Here is a 27,218-nt window from a genome sequence, read left to right as displayed (position 1 = left end):
TGGCGTCCGAGTGCAACAGACGATGCAATTACACTGCCTAGCAACTCTGTCAGGTCCAGTGGTGGGGGGGACATCCTCTTGCGAAAGGTATCAAGCCTTTTGGATTTCCAAGGTAAGGAACCTGCCAGGGTCAACATGGGAGGTGTAGGCTTCGATCACCAAGTGAGGGGCGAGGTGCTGGGAGAGGAAACTGGGGTCCCCAGGAGCTGGGCAAATGGCAATTGTCCAATGACCAGGCCCCAAGAAGCAGGATGCCCTTACTGTGAAGAGCAGACTTAACTGGTGTGAAGGAATAAGCAAGACATCAGATGTAAGGGCATCGTTGAATGGAAGGGTTCGGGGGGGGCAAATCCCAGCGGAAGCAGGTTCATCTGGACTACCTTTGAGGGTAGCTGATGGTCCAGGACCTCAACCGCCCTCCCCATCACGATAACAAGAGACTCCCTCCTCCGTTGGTAGAGGAGGGACCAAGCCAGTAACTGGTAAGGTGACCAAACCACTAGCATCCACCAGTTTCTCATACCAGCTGTCCTCTGGTTCTTCAAGGGGATGATGGTATTCATAAGGGTTCTCATACCCCTCCCATTGTCTCCCTCTCCAATTCTATCAAGAAAAAAAAAAGGCAAAGGCTACAACTTGTGATTTATGGCGCGGAAACACTCGTAGTCCTTGGGAGTCATGGTCCTGCTCCAAGCACCACATAAAAAACTACGAGTGGGTCTGTCACAGTTATCTGCCTGTGACAGGCACCACAGGGTCTGAAACCTGTCTTTTTAGGGAACATCCCTAGCACAGAAGGAAAAACAACTCGAAAAATACTGTTGACAAAATGTATTTATAAATAAATTAAAAAAGTCACAAGTTCTTTGCAGATCTGCGCTGAATGGCACAAAAAGAAAAGGACTGATGTCAGTGCTCTGGGGTGGCACCATGCATGTCGCTTCCGGTTTAGATGACGCCAAGCAAAAACACCACCACCTACCGGCACACAGGAGTACTGCTCAAGATTATCCAAATGCAGTCTGATGCTTGGGATAATTCTAATGACTTAAGGAGCCTAATCACTATGTTAAGTTGCCCAGGGACTGTGAGCCTGACCTCGCTGGGTTAAGAGTGAAAAGGTCTACTCTGCTGGGAGCTTCTCGTACAGGACAATGGACATCTCCAGCAGGGTGAAGAACCATGGTTGTCTGGCTCATGTCGGAGCTACCAGGTTGTGGTATGTTTGCCTCAGCCTCCTGCCCACGTATGGAATCAGTGGAAAGGAGGAAAAGCATAGGCAAAGATCCCCGACTGATTAATCAACAGAGCATTGCTCATGGACTGACGACGTGAACTTGGCAGAGAAGCTTGGGCTTTTGACATTTTCTGCTGCAGCAAATACATCTATGCCTGGGGTGCCCCACCTACAGAAGTAAGGGAGCAGGTTTTGCAGGTGGGGCTCCCATTTGTGGACTTTCTGCTGAGTTATGCTGAGCAGGTCTGCTAAGTTGTGGTCCACCCCGGTAGGTCCTCTAGCAGAAAATGAACCCAGTGATGGGATGGGCCAGCACCAAATCTGTTGGCCTAGGGCCGACATGGCAGTGAGTGCCCCCTGCTGCTTTAACATGGTCATATTATTGGTAAGCACCAGGACTACCTTGCATTGAATCTGAAGGAGAAATGCCTTGAAAGCTAGTTGAATGGTCAGTAGCTCCAAGTGGCGATGTGGAGACCCCCACAGATGGGATGGCTACAGACCTTGGACTGTCATGTTTAAATATGCTTCCCCAGTTATCTAGGGATGTATTTGTGGCGATAGTTATCTGCGGAACAGGGTTTGCAAAGGCCCTGCAACAAATGTTTGCTGTTCCACCACTGCAGAGAGCAATGGGTGCTGGCGCAGTCCAACACTAGATCCTCAATCTGACCCTCCACTTGTGACCACGGACTCACAAGGCACTCCTGAAGCAGGCGCATATACAACCTGAAGCATGCACCATAGCTATATATGAAACAATCATTCCTAAGTGGCGCATAACTATGAACTGAAAGGGGGCAGTGGCTAAAAAAAAAATGTTAACGGTTGCTCGATTTGTGGGTTGAGTAATGCCTTTTCCAATATAGATTTGAGAACTGTCCCTAAGTAGGGTTGGACCTGAAGTGGTTCAAAGTAGGACTTTGTGGCATTTACTGTGAACCCTATTAAAGTCTAATGGCTTGGGTGCCGAGGAGGACTAGAGCCAAGGAACTTTTATCTTTTAAAGGTGCCGCTGGTGTGTCAGTGCCTACAAGTGCTCGAGGATAGTGGTGCACCTGAAGGTGGCAGTGGTTTCAGCACTGGGCTTGATGCCTGTCCCCCAGAGGGGGAGCGTAGCTCAGATTTACAGCTGCTTATAAGGGTGGTGGCAGAGTCAACAATACTCACATGGTCTGCATCGGACCAAAGCTGATGGGAGCGTCCTCGAGGGAGTCTTCTTCCTGCCCCTGGAACAACTCCTCACTGTAGTCTGAGACATCAGAGTCGATGTATTCAGGGCTAGGCAGATGGGCCAGGAGCACTGGCGACTGACCCAGCATCTCCTCTTACTCTTCTTCGGGGCACAGGGGTGAGGGGGAATCGGCTTCACTGAAGATGTCCAGTATCTCTGATGTGGACGGAGCCATCCTGCTGCATGCCCGTCAATATTGGTAGGGATGTGATTGTAGGGTCTTGTTGCTGAGGGCACAGACCAGAAGTCACAGAGGCACAAGTTGCTCACATTATGGAGGTCAGTGCAGAGATTCCTAGCGTCACATGAGGGGCATCCATTCCATTAACTCGCAAGCGTCTTCATTCTTGGAAAGGAGTCCAGTGCACGCAGTGACCCCAAGGGCCGAGACTGAGTTGAGACGCCCAGATGCTCACCATCGATGGGACCAAAGGATGGAACCAGTACAGCAGGTGAAAAAGCGCAACAGTCTTCTCTCAACAGGAGTGTAAGCTGGCAGACAAAGCCACAACGGGAACAGGCAAACTTGTCGGGACTGGGAGCAGTGCTATTGAATTACGTCCGAACCAGACGCAGGAAAACAATGGACTCTGTGACCATGTAAATCTGCAAGACTTCAAAGAAATACAACTTGCAATGTCCACACCCAACATTAGATGGCAGGAGTATGCAGAGAATGTTTTGATTTATTTACAATGGATATGCAGTAAAATATCAGAGCAGTTGAACCAGAGGGCAGCAGAATTGTGCCTCTTCACTTCAATGGTGCAGTTTGGATCTTAGAACGATGATAGATTAAAAGTATTGTATTGCAGCATTTATACCGCACTTACTACCTTGATTGGGGGGCGGGGAGACACTCCAGTACTTGCCTACATGGTCAGCAAGGACATGTGAATGGAACGTCCGTTTTTGTGGGAAGTGTTTCCACATCATTTGAAGTGAACACAAAGGTGCAGTTAGTATTCTGGGACGCAGCACTTAGTGTTGTGAATATGTGACAGGCACAATCATAGTCTAATTAGCTGGTTACAGCAGGGGCTTGTCAAACCTTGTTCCTGAGGGGGCATGGTAGTCTGCAGGGTGTGGGGGTACAGAGATCTACTGAGATGGACTTGGTTACTATCACCCCATATCCAGTTGTCATTGCTAGATGTAAAGCTGTGGTCATGGTGTAAGCAATGGACTATATTAAGGCCCTATGATGAAGCAGCAGTATGTGACAGATGGATTAGTTACTTACCTGTAATCCTAGTTCTCTTCCAGGGGTATACTCAAAGTCATAAGCACTGAATAATCCCCGCCCACGTGCGGGATCCCGGAGCATATAAAAAAATATAAATATATGTGTATGTTGGGGGCCACAAGTGCCTAGCACTTCCACGACATACATATATACACATATATAAATACATAAATATGCAGCCTAACGTAGTTCCAATGGGGCAAAATGCCAAAATTACATAGGTTTTTCGTGTACAAAAATAAACTCCTACATACACCTTGTAATAGAGAACATACACTGTAATAGTGTCATACAAGAAACCTTTATTTTCAAAAAAGAAAAACAGGTAATAGCAGGCAGTTGGCCCATAGGCTGCATAGATTAATTAACATTACAGTACAGTCAACAAAACTGGCACCTTGCCTTTAAGGCTTCCAAGAACCTGGACACCGTGCCTTTAAGATCTCCAGGAGCCCCTCTGCTCCAATCATGTGCCACAGGTGAGCGTTAGGTCCGTTCTGTTTTTACGGTGTACTAACTTTAAAAAAATTTTTTTTTATTGAAATTAACACAAAGTTAAATAACATAACCAACACAACAAGCCAGTTAGTGTTACAGCCGATTTACAATTGTGGTGCTAGACATATCATCCGTGTACATACATCCTTATCCGTGGGGCTTTCTGTCACCGTGATAGACACACACATAATATACCCCTCTGTTTATGTTCGGGCCAGACCGGCAGATATGCCTACTTATTAACATGTGCAATCATAACTTGGTCTTTCAGATACAACTGGAGTGACGATACAAAAAGTATCCGCCCATGCTCTCCCCTTCTGCCATTAATCAAACACAATAACCATTCCCTCCCCCATGTCGACAAAGCACAAACCTCTACCTTCCCAGACTCACTCACCCAATACATCCCCCTCTCAATCCATACCTCTTCTCTCTTGAGCTCATTGCACAAATGGTTCCCAGATGTCCCGCGGTCGGGAGGTCGGCGGCATCAATTCCCAAAATGTGTTCAGCTGCGTATGGCCATAAGTCACGTCTGCCAACCATCCCTTCACCGAGGGCACCCGGTTTCTACCCCAATATAGTGCCACCTGGCGTTTAGCAAAGAGAAGGAGTAAAGCATGTAGTTTACGTGATTTAGGTGGAGTGTTCTTCACATAGCCCAGTATCCCCAATTCAGGGGATGGGGCATCAGTTCGCCCTAAAATCTGATTAACCAGTGTAAACACCTGGGACCAAAATTCCACAAGGCTGGGGCAGGACCACACCATGTGCAAGAAAGAGGCAGGCTCACCACTGCATCTCCAACACCTGGCATCCTCCCTGATTCCCATCCTATGTAGAGTAATCGGTGTCCTGTACAATCTATGCAAATACTTAAAATGTATTAGCCGCAGTTTATAATTGGGAGAAAGCTCCGCTAGCTGTCCACAGCAAAAGGCCCACTGTTCTTCTGATAGTGGAGGGCCGAGCTTCTCATTCCAGTGTTGAAGGGATTGCGGTGGGACCACCAGCTCCGTGTTTTGCATCGATTTGTAAAGTCTAGTGACCAATTTCCGGGGAGACGGCGAACTCACCAAGCCCTCCAGTGCTAGGAGGACCGGGGGGGCCGCCGGGAAGTTCTCACTCAACGCGCGGCAGGCCGCCCGCAGCCTGTGATATAAAAATAATTCAGAGAAATGCACCATCCGCCCCTCCGCCGCCACTGGTGGCTGCATAAAGTTATTGTCTGGAAATAGGTCCGCGAACGTACGGAGGCGCATCCTCCTCATCAAGGGCGGACTAATTCCGTCCTCGATGCAGGGCAACAACGGGTTACGCGTCAGGGACAGAGACGTGGCATACAAAAGCGGCACTTCTGCCCTACGTCGCAGTTCCTCCCAGACCCAGCGTAGCATCTCAGCAGAGTCTACATCTCCTTGAGGGCGGTGCGCCTTCACACAAATGGCCACTTTTAGCGGAACTGGCGCCACAATGTCCTGTTCGACAGCCACATGCGGCTGGAAGGGCGTCGGATGCACCCAGAATTGCAAAAATTGGGCTTGTGCACACAGGGCGTACAAGCGCATGTCTGGAGCTCCCAACCCCCCGTTTTAAAGGCAAGGTCAGCATATCCCAGGATGCCCGTGCCTGGCCGCCGGCCCATACCAGCGTGAGCAGATGCGAACATAGCGTTGCAAAAAATTGCGATGTCAAAGGAACCGGGATGTTCGCGAATAAATATAAAAATTTAGGCAGAATAACCATTTTAACTAGTGCGATCCTGCTCGTTAGGGACATAGGTAATCTCGCCCATATCTTCACCTTCTCCTCCAGCCACCCAACAGCCCTTCCGTAGTTCAGATACCAAATTTCCTGAGGGACACGACTCAACCAGATTTCTAGATATTTAACAGCTTCCGTTTCCCACCTTAGGGGGTATTCTGACAGTATCCTCGTGGTACTCTCCGTCAACGGAAAGACCACCGACTTGGACCAGTTCACCGATATCCCAGTCAACCCTTCAAATCGGATGAAGTCGCGTAGGACTATGTCCAGGTTTTCTTCTGGGTTTGTGAGATAAAATGTCACATCATCCGCGTATAGTGATATCAGCAGACTTCTGGAGCTGAACCCTATGCCTCTCGCCGTGTGGTGCTGTCTAATGCGAGCTGCTAGAGGCTCCATCGCAATGGCGAACAATAGCGGGGATAGTGGGCATCCCTGTCGCGTACCCCGCGAAATAGGGAACGGGTCCGAAACCATACCGTTTACCCTGACCCTGGCGCTTGGCATAGTATATAACAGGCGGATCTTTTTAATCAATAGCTGGCTAGAACCTATTCGACTCAATATTGCAAATAAATATGGCCATTCAAGAGTGTCAAAGGCTTTGGTAGCATCTAAGAACATGCACGTCCGGATGTAAATAGTGTAGGATAGAAAAAATCGTGCGGAGATTGTGGGAAGTGGAACGCCCCGGAATAAACCCTGACTGGTCCGGTAGGGCTATCAGGGGTAGCATTGGTTGTATTCTATTGGCGAGCAATTTGGCAAGTATTTTCACATCCACATTTATTAAAGAGAGAGGCCTGTATGAATCCATCTCCTCCACCGGTTTGTCTGGTTTAAGCAGTGTAATAATCAATGCTTCACGCATTGTTGCAGGAAGTATCCCCACCTCCAAAGCCTCCTCATACACTGCCAACAGACGGAGAGCTAGTTCCTCAGCGTATGCCTTACCTTATAGAAGGCAGTAGTCAGGCCATCCGGGCCAGGAGCTTTGTCCAGAGGCAAATTCTTGATTACTTGGGCCACATCTTCCGCCGTTATCGGGAGATCCATATATTCCCTATGGGTGTTATTAAACCAGACCAGCGCTATGGATTCTAAGAATGAGTCCATCCCTTCCGGGCACGCCTCCTGAGTGGCAGTATACAGGCCGGAATAGAAGCCCGAGAAGGCATTCAGGATGCCATCTTGCCCCCGTTGTGACGCCCGATTTCAAGCGTAGTTCGTGGATGTATGTCGCGGATCTGGAAGGTCTTATCATATTTGCCAGTGTACGGCCTGGTCTATCCCCTTCGCCATACCTCCTGGCCTCGGCATATTTGCCTAGAAACTTAACTTCGCGTTGTGCCTCTACAGCATAATCTAAAAGCTTAGCTTTTAGTAGACCCATGGTGTCAGGGGTACTGGTTTCATAAAAGCTTTTTTCCAAATCTTTTATGTTCGCTTCTAGAGATGCAAGCGTGCCTCGTATCGCTTTCAGCACCCCGGCCTGGCGGGCAATGCATTGGCCCCATATAACCACTTTGAATGCTTCCCATAGGGAGGATTCAGTATCCACTGAACCTGTGTTCAGCTCAAAGTATTCGGTAATGTCCCCCCTAATCTCTTCTTTAAATGCCTCGTCAAGCAAGGCATGCGGTGGGAGGCGCCAAGAGAAACCGCGCGGGGGCAGACCAGGCAACGACAGCCGCAGCAGACACAGCGCATGATCAGACAGCGAGCGTGGCATATGCTCAACTTCCGCCGCCCACAGAGCCGCATCACGAGAGAGTAACCAATAATCCAAGCGGGACCATGTGCAGCGGTGATCAGAGATACAAGTGCCCTCCCGCAGCCCACCATGCCTGTCCCTCCACACATCAACCAACCCCTCCTCTGCAGCAATCGCCCCCAGGGCAGCATCAGCCAGTGGGTGTAGGCTACGGGCAGCACCCTGTCTATCAAGAGCATCATCCAGAACGCCATTAAAGTCGCCACCCCAGAGAATGGTATTACACCCAGCTGCCCGCACCCTTGCCCAGATTCCATTAAAGAATTCAGGGGAGTCCACATTCGGGCCGTAAACAGCCACAATGGTCACCAATATGCCACATAAAAGCCCCCAAACTAATACATATCTTCCCTCAGGATCACTTTGTGCCAGCTCTTCCTTCCAATCCAACCCTCGCTTAATCAAAACAGCCACTCCCCTAGCGTAGGTTGAGTACGTGGCAGAGTATACGTGACCCCTTCTGGCATGACGAAGTCGGGGAGATGGGGAGGCACCCAGATGCGTTTCCTGAACGAGACATATCTATTTTGTGGCGGACTAGGTAAGCGTGTACTAATCTAGCCTTTCTGCAGTCATTCAGACCCCGAACATTCCATGTTAAGCAGTTTAAAACATTAGTGGACTTGTGTGTCATGACTATAACAGAACGATAGGCCAATTAGCCTCCACATTTCCTAAATACGACTGCGACCACATAGCAGATTGCATTAATACTGGCAATGAATACCAAACCAGAACCCCAACTGCCCTCCCTCCACCCACTCCAACCCCCCAATTAGGTTGTGGATTACCCATCCCAAAACAGAAAGCATACAACAAGTCCGGGAACCTTCCCATGGGGACATGACGGTGCCAGCGTCTACCCCGTATAGAACAGGGTGGCCAGAAGAACTGCAGACAGCATGGCCCGCCCAAGACCAAATTAACAAAGGTAGATACATGTCAGCGTGGCTAGGACTTACTAGAAAGGGAGCAAACATTTGCAACAGTAAGGCACAAGTTTCCCAAGTGGCAGGGCAACTGAGGCAATGTACAGTAATACGATACCCATGTTAGTCATTGTCACTCAAATTCCCGTCTGCTGCCGCTGCACCCTCAGTCAGCCTTTTGGGCCTCCTTCCACCCACGTGTTTAGCAAATTTCATCTTGGCATCTGTGAAGAAATGTGTGGTGCCCTCAAATGCCACCTTGAGTTTCGCCGGATACAGCAATGAATATGGGACTTGCGCTGGAAGGAGAAGTCTCTTGGCTGGTAGGAACTCCCTCCTCGCCGCCTGTACAGCTGGAGTAAAGTCCGGAAAGAAAGAAACGGTGTTTCCCTGATGCGTGATCTTGCCCTTCTCTCTAGCGAGCCTGAGGATAACGTCTCTATCTTGGTAGTTGAGAAGCTTGGCAATGATAGGCCTCGGAGGCGCTCCAACCGGCGGTTTCTGGCCCAACGATCTATGCACCCTTTCCACCACAAAGACCGCAGAGAGATGCGGGTCGAATAGTTCATGAAGCAACTCCGCAATGTAGGTCTCCATTTTGGATAAAGCGGTTGTCTCCGGAATCCCCGTATCTCGGAGGATGTTGCGTCGCGACCTGACTTCCAAGTCATCATTCTTCGCTCTAATGACTCCCAGCAGTTTATCCATATGCAGGAGCTGCTCCTTAGTTTCAACCTGAAACTCGTGAAAGTCTGTGATGCGATTGTCCAGCGAGCCCAGACGCGACTCATGCGTGGTAACCTCCGACTTAACCGATTCAAGCTGCGATGTGAGGGTGTCCAGTTTAGTATCAATATTGCGGAGACTGGATCTCATCTCTAGCATGAGGGTCCTCAGGTCCTCCCCTTGATCTTCCGTAGCATGCTCACGCCTGCTCTCTGTCAGCGTATCGGCTTCGGACTCTGCTTGTCTCGTCGCACGCTTATTATCGAAAGTGAGTTTTGGCTGCTTTGCGCCGTGCTTCCCCATCCCAGCAGCCACAGGACACCTCTCCGAGCCACAAGACAGAGAACAGCCGTCGTCTCCCAAAGAGCTCACCCTCCTTCACTCCGCCAAACAGCCGCAATGGTCCGTCGGGCGGACCAGGTGCGCAGAAAGGGTAAGATGGTCTCCCAGCTGCGCGGCGGGACCGGGCCAGCAGACTCCCCTCAAACACAGGCGCTCAACAGGCATCGCACCTTGTCGGCTCCCATATCCCGCGCAATCCGGTGCAGGTTTCTCAGCAGTGCACCAGACAGCGGTCAGGGGAGTATATTCGGGTCACAACCACTATATTTAAAGGCCAGGCGTGATTCCTCGCCCGCCCAATGTCGGCGCCACCAGCGGCACAGCGCCAGAACTCGCTCACGCCACACACGGGGGGACCGGCAGCCCAGCACCACAGCCCAGCACCGCCTCAGCACATGGCAGGCTCGCGCTCCTCATCAGTCTTCATGTGACCGCACCTCAGGTATTACCACACAATCCGGCAATTCTCCTCCGTCTTTCTGCCCAATATAATACACACATTGGATACCTCCGCTGCGCCCAATAAAGCAATAGTGCCTGAATGTCCCTTCGCAGGTTCAACAGCGCCCCCGGAGCAGCAACTCGTATTAATATAGCCGCGTCAGGTCCGTGTCTTCGCCATAGCCGCTCCGCATCAGGAGAACTCCCGGGCGATCTGGAAGCGCAGCTCTCACCTCACAACCAACCACACTGGGGCTCCGATCGGCCCTCCAATCGCCTCCGACAGTTGTCTCAGCAGGCCAGCAGGCCAGCGGGGCAGCGGCAGACATGGCAGCTGTGCTCCGCGGGCTCCACACAAACTCCCAGCCAGGCCCACACCGGGTCGCGGGTGAAGGAGGATCACGCCGGCAGCTGGGCCTCCAGCGGTGCGGGCACCTCGGGCTCGATTTATACAGCGCCGCACACGGATCGAGACGGCGTCAGGGCCATACACCGCCAAGGCTCCGGCGGGCCGTATCACCGCTCCCCGGCGTTCCGCGTCCTCAAGATTTTACCATCCGGTGCAGCGCAGCGCACGCCAGCTCCACAGTGGGTCCGGGCGGGCACAACCAGTCCGAAAGCGCAGGATTTTATAAGGATATGGTTCCGGCTGGCGGAGCTCGCTCAGATGGCGGCCATTTCGTGGCTTAGCAAGCCACGCCCCCCACGGTGTACTAACTTGAAGCAACCCGAGTATAAGATGCAAACACTACATTAACATACTAAAAATGCTGATCCGGGGAGGCAGGAGGATCGCTTATGACTTTGATGAGTATACCCCTGGAAGAGAACTATTACAGGTAAGTAACTAATCCTTCTCTCCCAGGGGATACTCATCAATAGTCATAAGCACTGAATAGAGTAGCAAGACCACACCCACTACTTCACGGATGAGAAAGCAGTATTTAATAATAGGTAGCAGCGCATCTTAACATGACATCAAGCAGATACATTTCTCAGTGAGGCTTGCCCAACTTGGGCATCCGCCTATGTATCAGAATCCAAGCAGTAATGGCGAGTGAAAGTATGAACCGAGCGCCAAGTAGCTGCTTTACAAATTTCTGTCATAGGAACATTTCTAAAGAGGGCCGTGGTAGAGGCTTTCCCTCTGGTAGAATGTGCTTTGGGTTTGCACTGAAGAACCTTGTTAGCTAGTTGGTTGGACAAAGATATGCAAGAAACTATCCATCTAGAAATGGATCTTCTAGAAGCTGCCAAACCGGTATTAATGGCACCATAGTTAACAAACAACCAGTCAGTCTTTCTCAAGGACTTGGTTTTGTCTAGATACAATTTCAGTACCCTCTTGAGGGTGGAAGGGATGGCAACTGAAAAGGCAGTTTTCTATGATAAATGCTGCTGAGAAGCCTGGTGAATCGGCTCAAAAGGAGGACCCATAAGTTTTGTAAGGACTATGTCGAGCTCCCAAGGAGGAAATGGAGATCTCGCTGGAGGGTAAAACTTTTTTCTCCCTTCAAGGAAATCTTTTTACCACTGGCATTTGGAACAAGCATTGGCATAGCCAATAGGTTTCGCCTTTGGGACCTTATAAGTGTTTAGCCATGCAACAGTTGCATAACTAAACACTTATAAGGTCCCAAAAGCGAAACCTATTGGCTATGCCAATGCTTGTTTTAACTGCTGCAATGTATTGAAGCCTCTCGGAGAACATCAAAGCGGCCGTGCAGCCGCGAAAGTGACCGCGATCAAACATCAAAGCGGCTGTGCGGCCGCAAAAGTGAAAGTAATCGCGGTAAAGCGCGACACGCGCGCCTGCGCACGTGCACTGTATCTCTAGGCTGGCCTGGTAGCACTTTTTGGAGCCCTCACAAAATGTCTCGCCAGACCAGTGCAGACCTAAAAAAAGAAACATGTGTTGACCCTGCACCAGATCATGAACATTGTCCATGCACCACAAGTAGAACCGCTTCCATTTGAAAGCATAGGATTTTCTGGTGGAAGGTCTCTCGGCTTCCTTCAGGATAGTCATACAATCCGTTGGTAAGTCTAAGTGTCCGTATTTAAGGACCTCAGGAGCCATGCTGAAGGACGAAAGATTGAGATGAAACACTCTCCCCTCGTTCTTGGACAACAGGTCTGGACGGCAAGGCAATCTCAAGTGTGGCACCTCGGATAATTGTAGAAGATTCGGGTAACACCATTGACGCGAACACTGCGGAGCCATCAGGATCATTCTGGTGTTAGTCCTGTAAGATTTGTTGATCTCTGCAGGGATCAGCGGAGGAAAGGCGTACAGTAATGTCTGAGACCAGTTTATTAAAAGGGCATTCCCTCATGATCCTGGTTGGGGAAACCTGGACGCGAAGACGGGGCATTTGGTGTTGGCCGTGTGTGCGAAGAGGTCGATGTCTGGCACTCCCCATTGTCGGAAGATGTCTTGCGTGACTTCGCTGTTTAGCACCCAGTCGTGCGCTTCTACGAAGTCTGCTTAGTGAGTCTGCTTGACGTTCATGGACCCCGGAAGGTGAATGGTGACAATACTGAGGTTCCTTGCGAGAAGCCACTTCCAGATGGTCTGTGACTCCAGAGAGAGTTCTCGACCTGGTGCCCCCCTGCTTGTTCAGATAATACATTGCTGTGGTGTTGTTTGTCTGAACCAAGAGGGAGCTGGACTGGAGAGAAGGGTACAGCGACTTGAGAGCCAGGTGAACAGCTCTTTACTCCAAGAAGTTGATGTGATACTCTCGTTCTGTCAATGACCAGAGACCTTGAACTTGAAGAGGCCCCATGTACGCTCCCCAACCTTGCAGATAAGCATCCGTGACTATAGTCTGAGTGGGAATGTCTTGGTGGAATGGGACTCCCTTTAGTAGGTGTGACCTCTTCATCCACCATCTGATGGAGTCTTTGGCCGATTGAGGTAGAGTCACACAGTCTTCCCAGAGACTGCTGCGGAGGACATATGTTCAATCTGGCATTGGGGACGATGAATACGCAAGAGGCCATGGAGCCCAACAGCGACGAAACCTGTCTGACTGTGGGATGACGGGCGCTGAGGAGATCGCAACATCTGTCACTGATTGACGATAACCTTTCTTCCGAAAGACACACACTTTCCTTTGCGGTATCCAGTGACGAGCCCAGATAATGGATTCTCTGAGTCGGATTGAAGACTGACTTCTTGAAGTTGACCTGAAGCCCCAGTGTGTTCAACAGCTGGAGACAGTTGAGATGATTCTGAAGCAGAGAAGGTGTGGCACTCTTCAGGAGCCAATCGTCCAGATAGGGGTACATTTTGCGTTTGCGTAGAAATGCTACCACCGCCATGCACTTCGAGAACGTTCGGGGGGCTGATTTGAGCCTGAACGGTAGAACTCGGAATTGGAAATGCTGATGGGTTACTTGAAAACGGAGGAACTTTCGACGCCTTTTGGACACTGGGATATGGCAGAAGGCCTCCTGCAAGTCTATAGCACACATCCAGTCTCCCTGATGTAGATGAGGGAAGATGTTGTGCAGAGCAAACATCTGAAATTTTTCCTTGCGGATGAATTTGTTCAAGAGCCGCAGATCGAGAATTGGTCTCTATTTGCTGGTCTGTACTCTTTTTTTTGACCAGGAAGTAACAAAAGTAAATGCCTTGTCCTTGCTTTTGAACATACTCTGGCGTTTTTTTGTAGAAGACTGTCCACCTCTTTTTGCAACAGTAGGTGGCGTTGGTTGGATCTTCTTTGAGGAGGAACCGATGGCGGTGGGGCCTTGAACCTCAGCAAGTATCCATTTTGCACAATATTAAGCACCCATTTGTCGTTTGTTATTGCTCTCCACTATTCAAGTTGAAAAGTGATACTTCCTCCTACCGGAGTGGCTAACGGGCACAGAGGAGGCCTCTGCTCATTGTTTGGCTGGTTGCTTAGCAGTTGAAGCCTGCTGCCTGTTGTTTCCTCTAGCAGGTCGTCTTTGATGGCATTGCAACCTCTGCTGCTGCCGATTCTGGGATGACCACTGAGGGGTTTGAACCCTCTGTTGGAAGGAGCGCCTGTCGTAGGGGTGGAACTGTTTGCGGAATTCTTTCCGCTTTTCTAGGCCAACGGCCTTCAGTGTCCAATTCAGTTTTCATTTTGGCCATCTCATCCTCTGCGTGAGACCCAAACAGTGAAGACCCATTGAACGGAAGGTTGACAATCCTCCGTTGGGCATCTAGTTTCAGGCCTGTGAGACGCAACCAGGCCGAGCGTCTGGAACAGATGCCGTGCCCGGTCAAATCCGATGAGTCTGCAGCTGCACTTATCACCTGGTTCGCCATCAAGCCCCCTTCTTGCATTATCTCCTGAAAGTCCTGCTGGTCTTCTTTCAGGAGTATTTCCGTGTGTTAGAAATGGGGACCTCTAGTTGGCAGCGGCTGGCGCCGATGTCCAAATAGGGATCCTTCTTCCTAAGTCAGAGTAAGGGGCTACACCCTTTGATGGCCCCTGCTCAACCCTGTGGTAACGTAGCACGAGCAGACAGGCCTATCGCAGAGGCAGTGTGGGACGCAGATCTATACACTGTGCATAGATCGCCATCTGGTGTTGGGCCCGGATGTTTGCAGTTTGTTTTTCCTCTTGGAAAGTCTTTGGAAGTCACGAGGTTGGTGACTCCTCCTTTGGTTCGTATTGCGCATGGGCTTCGGCTCCATCCTCAGATTGTTTTTCGCCAGCAGGGAAAGATGGAGCGTAGTAATAACAGTAAAGAAACCCATGTGTGTTGTATCTAAATAAGATAGACTGGAACGGATACAGGTAGCCGGGGAGGCGGGTGGGCGTGTATAGATCTGCAGCTCTACATGCCAAGAACAGATGCATACTAGTAAGTAGCATATTCTGTTCGAGGCATATGAGCTGCAGATTATACACTGTGCATAGACTATATAGGAGTACCCAACCCTAGCGGCGACCACCGGCATCCGTTGCAGTTGTTTGGAACAGTGTTTTTAGTACAGCCTGGCCCACACCTGCTTGTTGCTTGGTTTACACATCTACACAGTAATGTTTTGTGAAAGTGTGTGGTGTTGACCTTGTCGCTGCTTTGCAGATGTCATCTAGTGGTATGTTTCCTAGAAAAGCCATAGAAGCCCCTATCTTCCTTGTACAGTGGGCTTTAGGGGGAACAGATAGCGTTCGTTTTGCTTTGTGGTAGCAAATCTGTATGCATTTTACAATCCACCTAGCTATCCCTGATTTAGAAATAGGGTTGCCTTTATGTGGTGGAGAGAAAGAGACAAATAGCTGTTTGGTTTTTCTGGAAGGTGGTGTTCTTTGGATGTAGTAAAGTAAGCCCCTTTTAACATCCAGTGTGTATAAAGCCCTTTCCGCAAGGGTTTGAGGTTGTGAGAAAAAGACTGGTTATTCTACCGACTGGTTTAGATGGAAGGGAGAAATGAATTTGGGTAGAAATTTTGGGTTGGTGCGGAGTACAACCTTGTTCTGATGCATTTGAAGAAAAGGTTCCTGTATGGTGAGCGCTTGTATTTCACTAACCCTTCTAAGGGAAGTGATGGCCACTAGGAATGCTGTTTTCCATGTGAGAAATTGCAGCTCACATTTATGTAATGGTTCGAAAGGGGGTCCCATTAGCCTTGTGAGAACTATATTCAAGTTCCAGACAGGTGAGGGTGGTACCCTGGGTAGAATTACTCTTTCGAGGCCTTCCATAAAGGCTTTGATGGCAGGCACCCTGAAAAGTGATAGGTGCTGCCTGTTCTGTAAGTAGGCAGCAATTGCTGCGAGGTGTAACCGAATGGATGTATATGCTAGGTTACACCTTTGTAGATGGAGCAAGTAACATATGATGTGCTGTATGGACGCATTTAGAGGATTGATTGTGTTGTTGTGGCAGTAAACAACAAATCTTTTCCACTTTGCAGCATAGCATGCCCTAGTAGTAGGGCGTCTAGCTTCCCTGATAATATTCATGCAATCAGGGGGAAGGTTAAGGTATCCGAATTCTAGGACCTCAGATGCCAGATCGCAAGGTTGAGCTGAGCTGGGTCCGGGTGCCTGATCTCTCCATGGTTCTGGGTTAGGAGGCATGGTGAGAGGTGTAGCTTTTGGTGTGGTACTACCAAGAGTTCCAGCAGTGTGGTGTACCACGGTTGTATGGCCCATGTTGGAGCTACTAGGATCAGTGTTAGGGAATGCTGTTGTAGCTTTCGCACCACTAATGGAATTAGTGGGAGAGGTGGAAAAGCGTATGCAAATTTGTTTGACCAGTTCATCCATATCGCATTGCCTTTGGACAATGGGTGTGGATATCTGGCGGCGAAGCTTGGGCATTTTTTGTTTTCGTGGGTGGCGAATAGGTCTATATGTGGATGCCCCCACTTCTGAAAGAACGGGTGAAGAACCTGTGGGTGAATTTCCCATTCGTGAATCTGTTGCGTTTGTCTGCTGAGCAGATCTGCCACAGTGTTTTGGACTCCTGGGACATGTTGGGCCAGGAGAAAGATTTTCTGTGGAATTGCCCATCTCCATATGCTCTGTGCTAATTGAGAGAGCTGTGGAGAGTGTGCGCCCCCCTGTTTTTGAATGTAGTACATGGCAGTCATGTAGTCTGTGCGAATGAGGACTGCCTTGCCTGAAATCTGCATCTGGAAGGATTTCAGGGCTAGGAAGATTGCCAGTAACTCCAAATGGTTGATGTGGAGTAACTTCTGTTGCGGCGTCCATGTGCCCTGTACTGTGAGATGTAACAGATGAGCTCCCCAGCCGGAGAGCGATGCGTCTGTTGTCAGGATTATTTGTGGAACCGGGTCCAGGAACGGTCGACCTCTGGAAAGGTTTGTGGTGTTCCACCACTGCAGAGAGCGATGGGTGCGACCGTCTACCAACACCAGATCTGTCAGTTGCCCCTGGCCTGGTTCCACTGGCGCGCTAAACACTCTTGGAGTGGACGCATCTGGAGTCTTGCATGGGACACTATGAAAATGCAAGAGGCCATCATCCCTATCAGTTGCATAAACACTCTTGCTGGGAGAGAGTGTTGAAATATGAATTTCTGACGCAGAGCCTGTATGTTTGCAATCCTGGCAGGATTGGGATAGGCTATGGCTTTTGAGGTGTCAATGGTAGCACCGAGGTATTGTTTTGTGTGTGATGGTACCAGGTGGGACTTTTGGTGGTTCACTGTGAAGCCTAGCTGGTGAAGCAGTTGGATTGTAGCGGCGGTGTGTTGCACACATTGTTCGTAGGACGTGGCTTTTATTAGCCAGTCGTCCAAGTATGGGAAGACGTGAATGTGCTGTCTTCTGAGGTGTGCAGCCACTACTGCTAGGCACTTGGTGAATACCCTTGGTGCTGTTGTTACCCCGAACGGGAGCACCTTGAACTGGTAGTGTTGCCCGTCCACCACAAATCTGAGGTACTTTCTGTGAGCCTGGTGTACTGGGATGTGAAAGTATGCGTCTTTCAAATCCAGAGTGGTGAGGAAGTCGTTCTGGGAGAGGAGTGGAAGAAGCTGTTGAAGGATTACCATGTGAAAATGGTCTGAATGTATGTAAGTATTTAGAGGTCTGAGATCTAGGATAGGTCGTAGAGTCTCGTCTCTCTTTGGAATCAGAAAGTACAGGGAGTAGACCCCTAAATTTTGTTGATTGATGGGGACCTGCTCTATGGCTTGTTTTTGCAGGAGGCAGATTACCTCCTGTTTTAGTAATGTAGCATGTTCTTGAGACATAGGGCGTTGCCTGAGTGGAATGTTTGGGGGGGTAGATGTTAATTCTAGGCAATACCTGAATGAATAATTTGGGTCACCCATCTGTCTGAGGTGATTGTCTCCCAGACGTGAAGGAAATGGAGTAGTTTCTTTTCTGTAACTCCAGTTCTGTAGTAGGGGTATCTCTGTTATAGTCATAATCTAGTGAATAGTCCTGCCCATGTGCGTGGACCCCGGAGCAATAAAAATAATCTCTTAAATTGTCAAGCCATGCAGACCTGCATCTACACTTAAGAGAGAACTCAAAGACAGATAATGCAGCCTATATCCACAGGCTACACTGTCCAGTACTTCAACTAGAAAATTCCACCAACATCCACAAACAGCACTGCCTGCCCAGCTTTTTCCACAGAGAAAAACCTGCCTCTACCAGCAAAAGCCTCTGGAATGATAGAGAGGGAGGAATGGACAGACAAGCCCCATAGGCTGCCATTATGTGGCTCAGAACAGGATACTGTGCCTTTAAGAAAACTTTCCAGAACTTTTCCAGTATCCCAGAATGCACAGCAGGTCCCTTTTACTTTCAGTTCTTTTTGAAGACGTAACACGCCAGACCTGTAGCATTCCTTACATTAACATTTATCTCTCCACCGGGGGGGGGGGGGCGGGCGCTTATGACTATAACAGAGATACCCCTACTACAGAACTGGAGTTACAGAAAAGAAACTACTCCTTCTGTAGTAGGGGATCTCTGTGTATAGTCATAATCTAGTGAATAGAATGGCAAGCCCATCCCCACACCAAAACGGCGGTGGAGAAGACTACAAAATAATACCACTACTGTGCGAACAAATTTTGCAGCGAAGCCTGCCCAACCTGAGCATCTGCCCTGGCATCCGTGTCCAGACAGTAATGCTCAGAAAAGGTATGGACCGACCTCCAAGTGGCCGCTTTGCAGATTTCTGCAATCGGAACATTACGCAGCGAAGCAGTCGGGGCAGCTTTGCCCCTGGTGGAATGAGCCTTAGGTTTACCCCCTAGGGTCTTATTAGCCTTTTGGTAACACAATTGTAAACAGGACACAATCCACCGAGAGATGGACTGTTTGGAGGTAGCAAGACCGGTCCTGATTGATCCATAATTGATAAACAATTGGTCTGACCTACGAATATCTTTGGTCTTTTCAAGATAAAACTTCAACACCCTCCTAACGTCCAGGGAATGTAGAGACCTTTCCGCTGGAGAAGAGGGATTCTGAAAAAACGTAGGTAAAGTTATGGTCTGGTTGACATGAAAATCAGATATAACCTTAGGAAGAAATTTAGGGTGAGTACGCATAACAACCTTTGCAGCATGAAATACCGTATAAGGTTCTTGGCAACACAACGCCTGAAGTTCACTCACCCTGCGGGCCGATGTAATGGCCACTAGGAATGCCACCTTCCAAGACAGGTGCTGCAACGAAGCCTTGTGAATAGGTTCAAAAGGCTCCTTCATCAATCTGGACAGCACCACATTCAATTCCCATGAAGGCGAGGAAAGTCTGACAGGAGGGAACACTTTCTTCAAGCCTTCCAAAAAATCCTTGATCACAGGGATCTGAAAGAAGGAAGTCTGTGAAGGGATATCCTGTAAGCAGTCAAAGCAGCGAGATGAACCTTAATGGAATGGAAATTAAGGCCAGACTGCGCCAAATGCAAAAGGTACGGAAGGATGACATCTTCCTTACATGTCGTCGGGTCAAAGTGCTTGGACTTGCACCAGATGCAGAATCTCTTCCACTTGTAAGCATAGGACGTCCTAGTGGAAGGTCGCTTAGCCTCCTTCAGTATATCCATACAATCTGCTGGTAGATTCAAATGGCCATATTGCACTATCTCAGGAGCCATGCCGCCAAACTCAAAGACGAGAGGTTGGGGTGCACCAACTGCCCCCGAACTTCGTGAGAAGGTCCGGCCTGCACGGCAGCCGTATGTGAGGAAGGAGAGACCGGTGAAGCAGGTCCGTGAACCACCACTGTCTGGGCCATTCCGGGGCAATCAGGATCATCCGCACCCCGGACTGGGACAGCTTGATGAGCACCGCCGGAATCAGGGGAATGGGTGGAAAAGCGTACAGAAAGCTGTTCGACCAGTCGATCCATAGCGCATTCCCCAGCGTCCCCCGCTGGTAGTACCTGGATGCGAAGTCTCGGCATTTGCTGTTTTCGGCGGTGGCGAACAGATCTACGTCTGGAGTCCCCCACCTTGCGAAGACGTCCCCTAGTACTTCGTCGTTTATGACCCATTCGTGGTTTTCCTGAATCAGTCTGCTCAGTGCGTCCGCCTGAACATTCTGCACACCTGGCAGATGCGTGGCCGTAATTGTCAGTCCTCGGGCCAGAAGCCAGTGCCAGATCGACTGCGCCTCCTGCGACAGAGTGCGTGATCTCGACCCCCCCCTGCTTCTTGAGGTAATACATCGTGGTTGTATTGTCCGTCTGTACAAGCAGCGAGTTGGTCTGGAAGGACGGATGGAAGGCCTTCAATGCCAAGAAAACGGCTCTGAGTTCCAGGAAATTGATGTGGTACGTCGACTCCAACGGGGACCACTTTCCTTGTATCTGTAAGTCTCCGGAATGCGCCCCCCAGCCTTGGAGAGACGCATCCGTCACGATACTCTTCGTGGGAATGTCCTTGTGGAAGGGAACCCCCCTGAGGAGATTTTCCGCTGAACACCACCACTTCAGTGACTGAAGAGCATGCAGACAGCCGTATCTTGTCGTCCCAAGAACCTTTCCTCTGATCCCACTGATCCTCCCAGCACTCCTGCAGTGGTCTCATGTGCAGCCATGCGTGAGGCGTGAGGAAGATACATGAGGCCATCGATCCCAGCAGCGAAGACACCTTCCTCACTGTCATCGATGGAGCGGTCATAAGAGCCTGGGCCTTCCGAAGGAGTGAGAACCGTCTCTCCTCCGAAGAAGACACGCTTGCCGACAGCGTATTGATGGAGGCCCCCAAGTACTGTATGCACTGGACCGGAGTCGGGACGGACTTGGACATGTTGACGTGCAACCCCAGCTTGTTCAAGAGAACGCACGTCTTCTGGAAGTGCGCTTGTGCTTCCGAGAAGGAGAAGGCCTTGATCAACCAAACGACCAGGTACGGGTAGACAAACACCTTGTTCCTCCGCAGGTGTGCAGCTACCACTGCCATGCACTTCGAGAAGGTCCTGGGCGCAGACTTTAGCCCAAATGGCAGTACTGTGTATTGATAATGATTGGCGCCGACTTGGAATCGCAGGAACTGCCTGTGCTTCTGTGCAATGGGCACATGGAAGTACGCATCCTGTATGTCTATGGCACAGAGCCAGTCTCCCCGTTGCAGCTGAGGGTAAATCTGATGCAACAATAGCATGCAGAATTTCTCTCTGCGAATCCATTGGTTTGCTTGCCGCAAATCCAGAATGGGCCTGAACTCGTTCTTGTCCTTCTTGCGAACCAGGAAGAAACGAGAGTACAGACCTCTTCCCCTTTGAGACAGAGGTACGTCTTCCACCGCCTTTTTCCTCAACAGGAGGTCTGCCTCCGCCTGGAGCTCTCGTAGTTGATACTGTGAGCTTACCGGCGGAATCGCTGGAGGCGGGCTGATGAACCGAAGACTGTGTTCATTGCAAACAATATTCAGCACCCACTTGTCCTGAGTAATTTTTCTCCACTCTGCCAGAAAAGATTGAACGCTTCCCCCCACTGGAGTGGGTAGCGGTTGCAGGGGAAGTAATCGCTCAGGGCCGAGACCCAGCCAGGCCCTTGGTCGCTGTAGCGGACTGCTGGCCTCCTCTACCCTTCTGGCGCTTCTGGAAGGGTTTCCGGAACTGCTGCTGCTGTTGTTGCTGCTGTCCCGAGGTCTGCCCACGCCCTCTGTCTGCAGCCCCGAACCGTCTCTGGAACGGGCGCTTTTTCTTCTCAGGCTTCTCTAACCCGACAGCCGTCAGGGTCTCTGCCTCCGTCTTCATGCGGGCCATTTCGTCGTCCGCATGCTTGCCGAACAGGGTTTCCCCCGAGAAAGGCAGGTTGGCCACTCTTTGTTGTGCCTCCGATTTGAGTGAGGTAAGGCGAAGCCAAGCGTGAAGCCGTTGGTTGATGCCATGACAATATCCATGTGCCGTTAACAGAGACACATCCGCCGCCGCGCTGATAATCTCATTTGACACCAGCATCCCCTCACGCAAAGTCTCTAGAAAGTCCTCCTTCTTGTCGCGAGGCAGCAGCTCCGCGTACTACTGGAGAGACTCCCATAGGGCATGGTCTTAGCGCCCCAACAGAGCCCCGGCACTTGCCGCCTTCATGGTGGTAGAAGCCGTCCCACAGACCTTTCTGCCCGCCGAGTCTAGCCAACGGCTATCCTTATCAGGCGGCACTGTCGAGGAAGGAGTGGTAGCATGCTGCTTCCTTGCCGCCGTCACAATGACCGAGTCCTGTTTCGGGTCCATCCTCAGAAAGGTCAGGTCCGATTCCGGCGCCCGATACTTCTTCAGGAGCCTTGAGGGGACTGGTTTCGTCACCGCCGGAGTGAGGAACAACTCCATAGCGGGCTCCACCAATCCCGGCACTAGTGGCAGCAGGGGGCGAGGCAGATGCTTCTTGTGCAGCGTCTCGAAGATCACGGACGTCGTAGGTGTTGGCACCGTCACCGTGATCCCTAGCTTGGCCGAACCCCTCAGTAGCACCTCCTGGAAGGAGACTATATCGTCGACAGGCGATACTCCCGTCCCTGGCGAGTCCGACAGCGTCGGCGAGTAGTCCCTGGCCGGATACCTAGGCAACGACACCGACCGTGGCGGGGCCACAGGTGGGCCCGACGGTGTGTGAGGCGGAATGGTATGAGGAGGAGGAGGAGGTGGTGGTTGTGGTGGTGGTGGAGGCGGTGGCGTAGGGATCCGTGGTGAGGGCTCCCTTGGCAAAGGAGGAAAGGGTGGCGACCTAGGCTTAGGAGGTGTATACACCACTGAGTACACCGAGCCCGGTGACTCCGTTCTCTTCCTTTGTGACCCAGAGGGACTCCCGGCGTCAGGACTCCTCCTGCGCTGCCTCGGTGTCGATGAACACCTCCTCGATAGCGAACGCCTCCTCGATGGCGAACGCCTGTGACAGGTCCTCGACGTCGGGGATCACCTCGACGGTGACCTTCTCCTCTTTGCCGACGGCGAACGGCGACCTCGCCTCGACAGCGAGCACTTACGCCGGGACTGTTATCGACGCCGATGACTCGATGGAGAAGTCGATGGCGTCGACGAAGATGATGATGCCGTCGACGGCGGACTGCTCAGCTCCCTCGACGTCGAGCGTCGACGCCGTTTCTCCCCACGGTGAGCAGACTACAGCCATTCCCCTCGACGCCGTAGTCGACGCCGACGGAGAATGGGGACGTTTGCTGGGCTTCCTGCCCCTGGGGAGCCCCCCAGGGGCCTCAGCATGGGCAGAATCAGCCCGTCCTGACGCACCTTGTGCCCTCAGCCTTCTGTCCTCCAGGCCTTGGAGCCTGATCTTCATCCTCTCTCTCAGGGTCCTGGCTGAGAAAGATTGGCAAATGTCACACTCCTCTGGAACATGGGACTGGGGAAGGCAGACGATGCACACCCTGTGTGGGTCCGACTTGGCCTTCTTTCTGACGCACTCTGGGCACTTGTCAAACAAGCCAGGCATGTTGACAACACAGAGCACACACAAGAAGGAAGGCAACAAGGTACTTAACCCCTTCTGTGCCCATGACGAGCTGGACTCGTCATGGAGCACAGTCGCGCTGTGCCCATGACGAGTCCAGCTCGTCATGGGACCCACCCTTGGGGGAAGCGCTGGCGCTCCCCCCGTGATTCGTCGATTTTTTTTTTTACTGGGGAGGCAGGGGAAGACCTTCCCCTGCCTCCCCCCCGCCCGCGTCATCAATGACGTGAGCGCGCGAGACGCGCTGAAGTCACCGGAGGCTTCCCCTTTGCTCTCCGAGGCGCAGGAAGCCATTTGCTTCCTGCGCGTCGGAGAGTAAAGGTCAGTTTTGGGGCTGGGGAGGGGGTATTATTGCATCGGTGGGCTAGGTAGGGTGGGGGCACAATGTTGGGGGGGGGGTAGAAATGTTTTTATGTAGGCTCCGCTTTGTTCCTGCGCTTGGATCGTCCAAGTACAGGTGCTTCTATGTGAAATGGATCCAAAAAATAAACGCTCGTTTTCGTTTTTCTCTCGTTTTCTGTGTGATGGGTGCTGCTAGCATGGGATGGGGGTGGGGGGCGAAATAAAGTCAGCCATAGGGGTTGCAAAGTGGCCAGATTGATTTTATTTGCATCCAAATACACCAGCATCAGAGTTTGCCAGTGCAGTGCGACTTTCGTTTTCTCGTGTAACTTTGAACAGCATTGTTGTACCAAGGGGGGGCGAAAGGAAGTAAGACAGAGGGGTTGCAAAGTGGCCAGATTGATTTTATTTGCTTCCAAGTACACCAGCATCAGAGTTTGCCAGTGATGTGCTTCTTTCGTTTTTTTGTCTTCCTTTGAACAGTATTGTTGTTCCCAGGGGGGGCGAAATAAAGTAATCCATAGGGGTTGCAAAGTGGCCAGATTGATTTTATGTGCATCCAAGTACACCAGCATCACATAGTTTTCCAGTGAAGTGCTACTTTCGTTTTCTGGTCTTCCTTTGAACAGCATTGTTGTTCCCCAGGGGCAAAATAAAGTTAGACAGAGGGATTGCAAAGTGGCCAGATTGATTTCTTTTACATCTTGTGATCGGTGGGTGCTGGTAGGGGATGGGGGGTGAAACAAAATAAGTCAGAGGGGTTGCAAAGTGCCCTGTTTTTTTTTTAGTATACAAATACACCAGCATCACAGAGTTTGCCAGTGAAGTGCTACTTCCGTTTACTCGTGTAACGTTGAAGAGCATTGTTGTTCCCAGGGGGGGGCGAAATAAAGTGAGACAGAGGGGTTGCAAAGTGGCCAGATTGATTTTATTTGCTTCCAAGTACACCAGCATCAGAGTTTGCCAGTGAAGTGCTACTTTCGTTTTCTCGTCTTCCTTTGAGCAGCATTGTTGTTCCCAGGGGGGGCGAAATAAAGTAAGACAGAGGGGTTGCAAAGTGGCCAGATTGATTTTATTTGCATCCAAGTACACCAGCATCAGAGTTTGCCAGTGCAGTACGACTTTCGTTTTCTCGTCTAACTTTGAGCAGCATTGTTGTTCCCAGGGGGGGTGAAATAAAGTAAGACAGAGGGGTTGCAAAGTGGCCAGATTGATTTTATTTGCATCCAAGTACACCAGCATCAGAGTTTGCCAATGAAGTGCGACTTTTGTTTTCTCGTCTTCCTTTGAACAGTATTGTTGTTCCCAGGGGGGGCTAAATAAAGTAAGACAGAGGGGTTGCAAAGTGGCCAGATTGATTTTATTAGCATCCAAGTACACCAGCATCAGAGTTTGCCAGTGAAGTGCTACTTTCATGTTCTCGTCTAACTTTGAACAGCATTGTTGTACCAAGGGGGGGCGAAAGAAAGTAAGACAGAGGGGTTGCAAAGTGGCCAGATTGATTTTATTTGCATCCAAGTACACCAGCATCAGAGTTTGCCAGTGCAGTGCGACTTTCGTTTTCTCGTCTAACTTTGAACAGTATTGTTGTTTCCAGGGGGGGCGAAATAAAGTAAGACAGAGGGGTTGCCAAGTGGCCAGATTGTTTTTATTTGCATCCAAGTACACCAGCATCAGAGTTTGCCAGTGTATTGCTACTTTCGTTTTCTCATCTAACTTTGAACAGCATTGTTGTTCCCAGGGGGGGCGAAATAAAGTAAGACAGAGGGGTTGCAAAGTGGCCAGATTGATTTTATTTGCATCCAAGTACACCAGCATCAGAGTTTGCCAGTGTATTGCTACTTTCGTTTTCTCGTCTTCCTTTGAACAGCATTGTTGTTTCCAGGGTGGGAGAGTGTACCATTTCTGGAGGTACTGCAATACCTGGTTGATGGGTGAATTGGAAAACACAATGTGCACCATGGTTCTGTTTTTATGGATGTGGTCTACCATACTGCTTATGTTTTGTAAGGATGTAAGCAATGGACAGTGAAACGGTTCCCTTCAGGGCCCTCTAGTCATGTCCATAACTTTTCCGGTGAAACCACTCGCTGATTTCTGAATAGTTAGTGAGAGATCGTTTAGGTAACCATGTTGTTTCTGCTTACATTGCACATGCTTTGCATTCCCTAGGAGTGTTTTTTTAGGCAGTGTATTACTCTTATCAAGTGCATAATTTGAATTGAGCCACATCCAAGTGTTTATAGCGAGCACAATTAGGTTATAGCTGAAGGCAGTGCGAGTTTCTCTCAGTGGGCAAGTATGGCGTTCAGTGGGGATGTGGCACTATGGCCGGAGCTGTTGAATTTGGAAATGGGGAACCGGGTTCTGCATTCATGACCAGTCCACCACACCACTGTACTGAGGGAGCACATTCCCATGCTACACCGTAGAAGGCCCCACTAGACCTTAGAAGGCTTGATGTCTTAGCACAAGCAGGTGTACTGTAGTGGTGTCAACTTACAAAAGAGTACAAAGTACAAGTAGAGGTATAAAAGTGCAATAAATGGCAGACACGCAAAACACAGGAACACACTGGGTAGGCACTTCTACGGGCATGGAGAACAGAATTTCCTATAGTTTAAAGACTTCCTTCACACAATAGAGAGGGTGTGAATTAAGTTTAGAAGTGTCTTTGCAGGAGGAGAACTTTGAGGTTAGTTTTGAAGGACTGGGAAGAGGGAGGGGGTGGTCCGGAGCTGAGGCTCAGTTCCAGATTCTCGCCGCGTTGCTTGTAAAGGATTGGGCCATCGATCTTTCCTTTTTGAAAGTGGGAGGGTCAAGCAATACATTTTGCGCAGTACGTGATGGTCTAGAGCATTATATGCATATGTTACAATAAAGTTTTTTTTCTTCTTTTTATTCTAGTCTAAAGCTTTTGGACGGTGGCTGTTCTGCAGTTTTGTGTAGTTGCATTGTGTTGGTAAGAAATTTTTTGTTGTTGTATTTACACCAAATGAGTAATAATATGATGTCTGAATGAATTTTTTTGTAAGTGATGTCATAATGGCGGCATATTTAGTTAGTGGTTTGAGCATGAAATTCTTTGCAATGTGTTTTGCATAGTCTTATGTGTAATTGCTTTTCTCTTTCTTTTTTAGTGGGATATTGTTGATCCATACTGTGTCTGTACAGAGTTGGTGGTGGTGAGTAGTTTAGCTGCCTCTGGCAAGTGAGTGGTATTGTTTTGGAGTATATTTGAGTTTTTGATAAAGGTGCTTTTTGCTTATTACTTATTTTACAA

The sequence above is a fragment of the Triturus cristatus genome, chromosome 5_1 (genome assembly GCF_964204655.1).
Source record: "Triturus cristatus chromosome 5_1, aTriCri1.1, whole genome shotgun sequence".
In the NCBI taxonomy this organism is placed as follows: domain Eukaryota; kingdom Metazoa; phylum Chordata; class Amphibia; order Caudata; family Salamandridae; genus Triturus; species Triturus cristatus.
This window is presented reverse-complemented; position numbering follows the sequence as displayed.